General features: G+C 50.6%; 1 protein-coding gene and 1 pseudogene across 3 annotated transcripts in view; both read right to left on the reverse strand.

The window, feature by feature from the left end:
* The window catches only part of LOC147025333 (carnitine O-palmitoyltransferase 2, mitochondrial-like), a 90,286-nt gene that overhangs the window by 57,623 nt on the left and 22,130 nt on the right, over positions 1 to 10,533 (reverse strand). The window lies entirely within an intron of this gene.
* LOC147025335 (uncharacterized) overlaps positions 7,327 to 10,533 on the reverse strand; it is a 3,708-nt pseudogene continuing 501 nt past the window's right edge.

The raw sequence follows: 10,533 nt of genomic DNA on the forward strand, positions 1-10,533 counted from the left end.
TCGGTAGTCGGTATTAGCTCTGCACTGTGTTTTCACTTTTATGTTTGCTTTTTGTGTAAATGGAATTGTGTTTTCTCTTTTTTGTGTGCATTTGGTGGAATTGTATTTGTGTGCTTCCCGTGTGCCGCGAATAAATGTGCTTTATTGTTGAACTGTTCTCCCGCTTCGCTTCGTCATTTCTTTCTTTGAATCCCCATCTTGCTTCACGTAAAGGGTTGGTAGTGGGCTGAATACGCCCGATAATTAATCGAACCGTCGAGGTCGACGATAACACCGCTCGGTTATTCTGATAGTACGGAACGGGTCGCTTAAGTGGCCCGTGTCCGAAGTCGACCTGCGGCGAGGTGCGATCGCCCGGTCTACCCTCCGCGTGGGTACTTAGGTAGTTCGAATTTGGCGAGCAACCCTATCCCACGCGGGGGCTGATTGGCTCGATCGCGGTGAGACCGAAAGGTCCACCCGTGACTGGTTCCCGGCGTTAGTCCGAGAGGGTCACGACTGGATTGTCCGTCCGGTGGGCGACGTGCCGCGATTCGAGTTACGTGGCCGTTCGCACGCCGGCGGGCGCGAAAACCGCAACACTGGTGTCAGGTCGTGCGATACAAATTCATCGCCCTCCTCGCGGCACTGGTATCGGAGAACAGGAAAACGGGCTCTCCTGTCTCCGGCTAAATTCACGGGAATCGGTCCAGGGGTGAGAGAAGCGACCCCCGATTCCCTCCAAATTACGAGCGATTTAAATTAACCCTTCACGAGAAGCAAGATGGCGTCTCAAGGCGAGCGGGAGCCGGGGGTATTAGAAATGTATATGTGTAGTAATGTAGAATCCATGGTCCAGGATGGAATCCCCGAGCAGGAAATGTTGATTGTGCAGGAACACGGACTCGCCCAACTGAACCCAGAACCTGAGGTGGGTGCGGCAGCGGCCGCGGTGTATGACACCTCCCCCCCCCCTCTCCACCAAAACCCTTCCCCGACCCCTGCCGAAACGGCTCACCCAAGCGCACCCGACATGACCCAGCTATACACCATGCTGGCAAAAATGTATGCGGAAACGACAGCGAAGATGATTGCGAACATGAACAAGCAAATGGACGAAGTAAAAACGAAGATGGAAGCGAATATGAAAAACGAAATGAAAGGCATGAACGAACAAATGAACGAAAAGATGGATACAAATACAAATGAAGTGAAAACGACGATGGATGCGAATACACAGCAAATGAGGGAAGAAATGAAAGAACTACGGGGTGAGACGCAGAACATGGGCCGATGCCTGCAGGCGGGCATGAAGGCCGTGACCAGGGAGCTGGGAATGGCGACTCCACGTGTGGGAGCAAACGAGCTGGGTGGGGGTGCAACGGCTGACAGGCCCGCGGTGGAGGCGGGTGAAAAAATAATTCGTGGAACGTGTTGGGCGAGGGTCGTGACGATGACCGAAAGGGAAAAATTAAATGGGGAGACCAAAACGTGTGAGACGAGACACGAGGTGACGACAACGGAAATAATAGTTGAGACAAGGGAGGTAAAGGGTGAAGAGTTGGCAGAGACACGGGAGACAGAAAAAATAGAGGGAAGACTACACGATGAAGATGGGGTAAGTGACGCACACACACACACGGAGGTAGTGGAGGATAATGGGGGTGAGCTCGCGGAGCGTGTAGGGACCCGGTGCGAGCAGCGGGATGGCCTCCTCCAGGAACGAGGGGAGGGAGTATGCCCCCTTGAGGCGAGTCACGACCAGGTGAGTTCGGTCGTGTTTTGCGAGGTTGAGGGGACGAGTGCTGTGGACGGGTGCACGGAGAGCTTGGGGGGTATAGAGGCCCCGGAGACCCTTGTGGGGACACGAATCCCCAGTGTAGTTGTCCCTGTGTGTGTGGTGCAAGGCGTGAGTGCGTCCCCGTGTGTGGAAGCGACCCCTTGTGTGAGTGGTGTGGTGGCGATGGTGCTGGAGTGCGTGCTTCCCAGCACGCCGTGTTTGGATGAGGCACCGTGTGTGAGTGAGGCCGTGTGTGTGAGTGAAACGGCCAGTATGAGTGAGGCACCACGTGTGAGTGGTGTGGTGGCGATGGTGCCGGAGTACGTGCTTCCCAGCACGCCGTGTGTGGATGAGGCACGGAGTGTGAGTGAGGCACCGCGGGTTAGTGCCCCCGCGTGTGTGGGTGAGGCACCGTGTGTGGAAGAGACCGCGTGTGTGAGTGTCGCCGTGTGTATGAGTGAGGTACCGCGGGTGAGTGCCCCCGCGTGTGTGGATGAGGCATGGTGTGAGAGTAGTGAGGCACGCGTGAGTGAACGGCCGTGTGCAAGGTCGCTGTGTGCAAGGGAGACCGTGTGTGTGAGAGAGCGGTATGTGAGGGAGATGTCGGTTGGCATGCGGGAGCACGCAGCCGCATCTCTCGGTGTGAATGTGATGGTGTGGACTGTGTGCGTCGTAACACGCAGGTGTGCGTGGGTAGAATGGAGACGACGACGGCGACAGAGGAGAGAAAGCCGAGTAGCGGCTGTAGTTGTTTCGGGGACCGTGCCGGGTTCACCCAGCCGCGAGCACGAGGTTCGTGCTGTGCAACGCACGAGACCACCACGTGCTCGCTTGCGAGAGTGAAGTCCCGATCCGGAAACGCACGCGGTGGATTTGCCGATCCCGCGGACGGACAAAGTTTAGGCAGGTAAATGGATTTGGACCGGACGGGTTCTCCACGCGATCGTGTGTGTTAAGCTCCAACGGGCAAAGCACATGTGTTCGCGTGGGGAACCCCTCGAGACGTGTGGCTTGTGTTTTTTTTTATGCGCACGGTGACGCCATGGCTGCACGTGGGGTTGGAATTCGGCAGGAGGGGTATCTCTGCCGGATGGTCCCGTCCAAGGAGGGACGAGGAACACGTGCAGCTGCATGACGTCACGGCCAGGTGTAAAGTGCGCGAGCTCTGAGTTGCCGCGCAGGTGCTGCGCATGGGAAAAAAAAAAAAAAAAAACAAGCCTCACTTTCGGGTGTACAGGATTCCTGGGCAAGGGGTGAAAGACCCCCTTACCTGGGCACAGGATGGAAACTAGTTAGGGGGAAGGGTTAGCTTAGCTAGACCGACTCCATGGGGATGGGGTAAGTCCTCATGGAGTCCGTGGAATGGATTAGTTAGAGGGATTGTAGCGAGATTTAGGTTGGGAAATAAAATGGGATTATTAGGAGACAGAGACAGACTTTGGATGCGTAGTGGGGATGTAGTTTAGCGACGTAGTGTAAAAAGGAACGTGCTATAGTTTAAGGGATGACGTGGGAGCACGAGTTAGTTAGGGGATGTAGTTAGAAGGATGGCAGAGTTCAGCGGTGTGTGTGTTGAAGAGTTGTTGGTGAGTGGATTGGAAGCATGTGCTTGGTGAATGAGTGAGGCCAGCGGGTCTGTGTGAGTGGAGCAAATGGGGAATGCATGGTGCGATGAGTGATTGGGGGGAGGAGTGACTCCCGCCCAAGGGACCCCGGGGTCAGTGTAGAGTGAGTTAGGGGTTAGTCAAATTGAAAAATGGAGGTCGTTTTGTTGTTGGTGGGAAAGTAGGCTCGAGACCCATTTGGAGGGGTGCAGGAGCCCTGTTGACGGGCTTGGGAGCGTGGCTGCGAAAGGTGAGTATCGCTGAGTGGGTACCCCGGGCACCAGGCTAGTCGGCCGCGGTAGGCCAAGGGCCCATGGGGGCCGGGATAGCGTAGTGGGCACGGGTGCGCCTGCTTGGTGCGGGGGCCCGGGGCGCCATTAGCCGCGTGGGCAGTGTTGTGGGCACGGGTGACCCTCGGAAAGGGGCCCGGGAGGCCGGCCTGCCACGTGTGCGTTTCAGGGGAGGTGCCATCGGGGGCACTCCCCGGTGTTAGGGAGCTGGTAGGCTCGGAGGCAGTGTAGTGCCCGGGGGTGCCATAGCGGGAGAATCGGCAGAGGGTCGTGCCTGCCAAAGGGAGCCACGTGTCCCAGCCAGGAGACCGTGTGAGGGCACGGAGCGAAAATTGGGGGGCGAGGCCCGAAATTGTAAGGACACCAACACAGGCGACGGGAATCTGGGTTGTTAGAACCAATAGTTTAAGCGAGAGGCGCTTGTTGAAAGCCCCGGGGTAGTTTAACTGTTAAATGGATAGGGTAGATTAGGAGATGTACCCCTCCGCACCATCCATCCCCTCGCTCTCGTTGTGGGCCGCTGGACCCACTTTGGGTTAGATCGCCGAACTCTGGGGAGGCCATTCTGAGGCTTCGGTGGGCCTCGACACAGGACGTTAGCTCTCCCTTATTCCCCTCCGGGAAGGGAACGTAGGGGTTGGGAGTAGGTTAGGTGACAGGATAGGTTAGCCGAACAAGGACGATAAAGGGGGTTAGGGGACGATTTATAGTGGGGGAGTAAACATAAAAACAACAAAAAAATAAGTTGGGGCTAAATTGGGGTTTGACAAATTAAGGGAGTGGGTATAGACAGTGACAGGCAAAGGCGATAGGTGGGAGGGAGACAGGTAGGTAGGTCCGAGCCCGCCTTCCAAGTGGCCAGCACCACCGCACTCCCTCCACCAACCTCCACTGAACGGCAAAGGCTGGCCAACTTCATCGGCTGGCCGTGTTTTTCTTCAAGGCCTGTGCCGGCCCACTTCATCGGCAGCTGTTGTGTTGCTGCAAGGCCTGTGCCGGCCGGATCATCTGCAGCTGTGGTACTTCAAGGCCTGTGCCGGCCAGTTCACCTGCCGGCTGTGTTTGCCTGCAGCGGCCTTCTTCTGCGGGCTGTGTTTGCCTGCCACCTTTGCCATGCCATGCCCACTGCCCACGTTCACCAGCCCCGCTCAATTTTTGCTTTGCCCCCCCTGTTCATTTCCATGTGCGCCAGGATCAAGGCAACAGTTTGCAAGCTGCGAGAACTGCCCTGTTGGCAGCTACAACACGGGCCTGCAGTGGCAGCCCGTGCACCGTGTTTTGCGTCCATCCATTCATCCATCCATTCGTTGTGTTCATTGCGTGTGCCACTCGAGCTGGCACGGAGACTGCGTTTGTGCAGCCCATGCACCGTTGTGGTTCACTGCGTTCAGTTCAAAAGGGAAGGCCTTGGACTGCGTGTGAGCAGCCAGCCACGTTCCCTGTCACCTGCATTGTTTGAGTCAGAGACTGCATGTGGGCAGCATGGCTCCCTGCTAACTGCTTTCTTTTTGCAGAGTTCAATGATCCTGGGCCATGGTTTAGTGTAAAATTTGTAAGTTAAGGTAAGATCTACTGTAAATATGAGTGCGCCCCCGGCATGTTTGTCTTAGCGCCGGCAATTTTATTTAAGTCGTCCGTGTGAGTGAGTTTGTTTAGATAGTTACGCAGCCCTTAGGTTATTTATTTTGGGGACACGAATACCATGAATGTCGCACTCAGGGATCCGTAGGTAAAATGTACTAGGGGAAAACTACACATGATGGCACACGAAAATTTGACGACTCGGGACGAGTCTGTAAAAAGGGAAGGGGGTAGTGTTGTGGTTACCAGATTCGCAAACCACCATTCAGGTCCCTTAGGTGAGGTATCTCGGTAAGTGCATGTGTAGTTAGGCCCAAACCCGTTGTCTAGTGGGAATACATGTCATTTATACGTGCTGCGACTCTTCAGGATAGCCGTTTTTCTTTCACTATCTTTATTTTGGACCAACCGCCATGATCACAACCACAACAACAACCACCAACCACAACGCCGCTTCACCACAACCGCCACGACCTTTACCGTCACAACTCGCCACCATCGCATCACCGTCATCTCGCGCCACTCATGGGCACCGATGCTGGACTCGTGCAGAACGCGCGTCGAACAGCGTGTACAAAACCATGGATTTTCTGCTTCAAAAACGGATCAAAAACGACACACGCCCACTTTTTGCCGTCCAATCGGTGAGCGAGGGGCGAATTGGCCCCGCCCCCAGGGCGATCGATATATGCAAATTTGTGGATCAAAAAGCCTTCACGCCCACTTTTTCTCGGGCCAATGGGGAGCGAGGTGAAAGGTCAAAGGGAGGGGGTCAAAGGCGAAGTTACGGGGGGGATAAAAGGACCGTGTTCGTCAGTCAGAGTCGGTCGGAGAGTCAGCAGAACGGGGTCGGAGAGTCGCAAACAAGAACGGGTCGGAGAGTCAAGAAGAGGAGAGTCGGAAGCAGAGGGTCAAGACTTCGCGGGCGGTGGAGCTGCTCGTCGTGTGCGTTGGAGTCGGAACGGAGGGGACGGAGCTGTGGAAAGGCGGCGACGCCAGACGAGGGGGTGCTCGCGTCGTGCAGGAAGCTGCACCCGAGGGAGGCCGACAGCGCGACCTGGCCGAGGTGGAGACGCTCGTCGCACATAATAAAGATCCTCTATACCCCGAGCATCAGCAACCCCCTCCTGTTTCCCCCCGCGCTGAGATAGTGCGACCAAGGGGGCCCCGTTCCCACCCCCTGCCAGGCACTGTCCACGAGGCCCGCGGGTTGCGGGGCCATCGCCGCTCCGCGTCTCATCACCAGACGGGTAGGCCCGACCCGGTCTCGGCCTCAGGCCTGCCCCATTCTTGGGGGATTTCTTTTCCTTGGTTTTGGGTATGTGTTGTCGGCGCCGTCTGTGAAGTAGAATTGTATAAGTGTTGCCGTGTGCTCGGTAGTCGGTATTAGCTCTGCACTGTGTTTTCACTTTTATGTTTGCTTTTTGTGTAAATGGAATTGTGTTTTCTCTTTTTTGTGTGCATTTGGTGGAATTGTATTTGTGTGCTTCCCGTGTGCCGCGAATAAATGTGCTTTATTGTTGAACTGTTCTCCCGCTTCGCTTCGTCATTTCTTTCTTTGAATCCCCATCTTGCTTCACGTAAAGGGTTGGTAGTGGGCTGAATACGCCCGATAATTAATCGAACCGTCGAGGTCGACGATAACACCGCTCGGTTATTCTGATAGTACGGAACGGGTCGCATAAGTGGCCCGTGTCCGAAGTCGACCTGCGGCGAGGTGCGATCGCCCGGTCTACCCTCCGCGTGGGTACTTAGGTAGTTCGAATTTGGCGAGCAACCCTATCCCACGCGGGGGCTGATTGGCTCGATCGCGGTGAGACCGAAAGGTCCACCCGTGACTGGTTCCCGGCGTTAGTCCGAGAGGGTCACGACTGGATTGTCCGTCCGGTGGGCGACGTGCCGCGATTCGAGTTACGTGGCCGTTCGCACGCCGGCGGGCGCGAAGACCGCAACAATATATATATATATATATATATATATATATATATATATATATATATATATATATATATATATATATATATATATATATATATATATATATATATATATATATATATATATATATATACTGCATATATTAACACAAGTTTAAAAAAAAAACACATTTAGAAATAATTATATAAAACACAGAGGGATGAAATCTCAAAAAAACAACCAAACAAGGTAGGAATGACACCACATTACAATGCCACAACACGACACCACAATCCTCTTTTGGATTACCATCACGATATCTTTTGACATTTTACTTTGGTTGTGTTCCGTTTTCTTTAATGTTTTATTTTTTTACGAGTTTCTGTTGGTTTTTTTTCGGGGGAATATGCATAAAAGAGTTTATAAAGAAAGCAAAATGCAGGTATGCAGATCAATGAGATAAAACACAGACATCAGTCCATATGTATCACCCACTGAGCTGTCTATAACTGGAGCGAACTTGCAACCTGCTCTTCTGGGGCCAAGCAGCTGCCATGTTGAAATACCCTGTCATCGCAAGAATACAAGTAGACAGGGAAAACCCAAGGAAAAACACATTTTTTCCAGTCAACATTTTCTCAGTGGATTCATCATCCTGAACCCATACCATTTGATATTAGCTTGGGGCCACCCAGAATTTTGCCTCAAATTCAAGATGGTGGCCAAAATCCAAAATTGCCAACAAAATTACCTTTAGGAGATTTATAATGCCTCGTCGTGTTTCCTGTCAAGGTTTTTTTCAGTGGTTCTGTCATCCTGAACATATATCCTTTGAGATTAGCTTTGGAGCCACCGAGGATTTGGCCTAAAATCCAAGATGGCCGCCAAAAATCAAAATGGCTGACAAAATTAAATTAATTAGATTTATACTGCCTTATAGTTTTTCCTGTCAAAATTTTCTCAGCAGTTTCCTCATACTGGACATATAGCCTTTAAAATCAGCGTGAGGGCCACCCACGATTTGACCTCAAATCCAAGATAGCCACCAAAATCATAATTATATTCAAACTGCCTCTTTGGTTTCACTGTCAAAGTTTTCAGTGGTTCTGCCATTCTAACCATATGTCCTTTGTTATTAGCTTGGAGGGCACCCAGGATTTGGCCTCAAATGCAAGATGGCCACGAAAAACCAAAATGGCCACCAAAAGTATCTCAAAATTGAATTAATAAGGGTTCTCTTTTCCTGTTAAATTAACTTTTTGTCCCGAATATGGGGTTTATAATGGTACCGCAAATTGATTTTGGGGTCTATAATACTCAATGGAGCTTTGTTATCATGTAAATATGACATTGTCACTCCAAACAGGCCACAAAATGCAAATAGAGATCATATTATCCGCATTTTCTGGTTATCCTACAGTTCAATTCACCAACAAAATGGACGATACAAACACATAATTAAGATAACATTGGAAGTCCAGAGTTAATGTTCATTCGCTATTATCCAAGTCACTGTCCATCTGTGAGTCAGATGAGTGGACTGCTAATACTGCCAGAAGAGGAAGCCGACTGCTTTTCAATGATGTCGCTGTCACTTCCAGAACTCTCGTCCCTCCTGTGCTGTCATCTCCTTTGTCCTCACTATGGCTGGGTCTCATTATTCTCTTCTTCTCTGGGGGCTGGGCCATGTCTCTCATATCTTCTGTGTCTGCATCATAATTAATGTCACCTGTATGATCGGAAATGATTTGAATGCTTTGTCAAATTGATTTTGATAATATAAGGCTGTGAATTGGATTACTAAATGACAAGCAACAAGTCTGAAACAGCAAATGAAAAGCTTGCATAGCTTTACAATAAATAAATGTATATTTACCTGGTGTTAACCTTTTTCTGCTGCTCATCACCGAAAGGCTTGGTGGCAATTGGTGGCAGGTGAACCATATTGGCCGAATACAATTTTCCATTTCTTCCCAACCTCTGTCTTTGATGGAAGGATATTCAATATCTTGTTTCAGACATTGATACCAGATGAAAGCTTGTAAATTGCTCCTCTTCAGGTGTTCATTGGTGCTACTCTCATCTGGCAAGATACTTGAACTGGATTTCACTTTCTGCTTGTTGTACATTCTGATCCTTGTTCTCACATAGTCTTCATGTTCACTTCCAGCATACATGCAGGTTCAAAAGGTCTTAGCATCGGCGATGTCTTCCACTGAAGTGCGTGATGTGCCAAGTTGCGAGAGTTGGAACTTTCCCAGTTTCTTCGTCTTCTTCAGTGGTTTCACTTTACCAACACCAAATGGAAAAGAGGTTGTATCACACCCTGTAATGCTGTGATAGGCAGGAAGTGCTTGACACATTTCGTCACCAAATCGGTCAGTTAGAGCTTTGACACTAACATACCTCTCATGGTCAATCTTCATCATCCAGTCTTGTAATGGTTTAATGACAGAATAAGCATAGGTCAGGAGAACAAAGCCATCTGTATCTGTCGCCCTGACAATTACAGGATCTCTTGCCTTGGATGCATGGAGGATGAGTATGGTATCAGCTACATGGTGGTTGCAGGAGTCAAGCATCTAGATTTTGAGTTGTATTATTAACCAGGTATTATCTTCCTCTGTCACAGTTAGTGGAACTTTCAGCTTGGATCTCACAGCATTGGTCTTGTATTAATCGACAAGAAATCTAATCAGTTCTGTCTTATTTTCTGAGTTTCGCAGAAACGAGTCCCAATCTTTCCCTTTAGGCATGTCTGTTCAGAGCTTGTGATGTGAGTTCTTCTTCCAGGTGTGCCATGGCGATGTTGAGTGAGCTCCTTCGTTGTGGCTCTACTGTTTGAATCAAATATGATTCCCAGTTTCTGTGGTTTGGAGTCACTTACTGGCAAGCAAAATTTCAACAGGGCTGCTGCATATTTTCCCCAAGTTTGCTGAGCAGGAACAGATTTCACAGCAGCCATTCCATCAATAAGCCAATTTCCTTCATGTGGCAGGTTCTCACAGACTGATTCACACTTTTCTATGAGGTAGTTCCTCAATGCTGCTTTTGACCCTTGTCTCAAATCTCTCTCTGGTGTGGCTGGAGCTAGTGGGACAGTAGTCAAGGGAAATGAATGTTCCTCTTCTGGAGATGTTGCTTTGCCTTCCAGTAAACCGAAAGCCTGTCTGTCTTTTCAGGATATTAACAACTTTTGGTTCTTTCTTGGCCTTCTCCATCCCGGTTTTGATCTTGAGCTTGGTAATGTTGTCGAAGAAATTGACTCGTTCTTCCCCACTGGCTTTGAGTCTCAAGTCAACAAATTCTTTATATTTCTGTTCTCCAGCTTCTGCGGATGACATCATTCCTCTTACAACATCACAACTGATTTCCACACCAG

The sequence above is a fragment of the Eptatretus burgeri genome, chromosome 6, assembly GCF_056783735.1.
Source record: "Eptatretus burgeri isolate ZD-2024b chromosome 6, Ebu_testis_v1, whole genome shotgun sequence".
Lineage (NCBI taxonomy): Eukaryota > Metazoa > Chordata > Myxini > Myxiniformes > Myxinidae > Eptatretus > Eptatretus burgeri.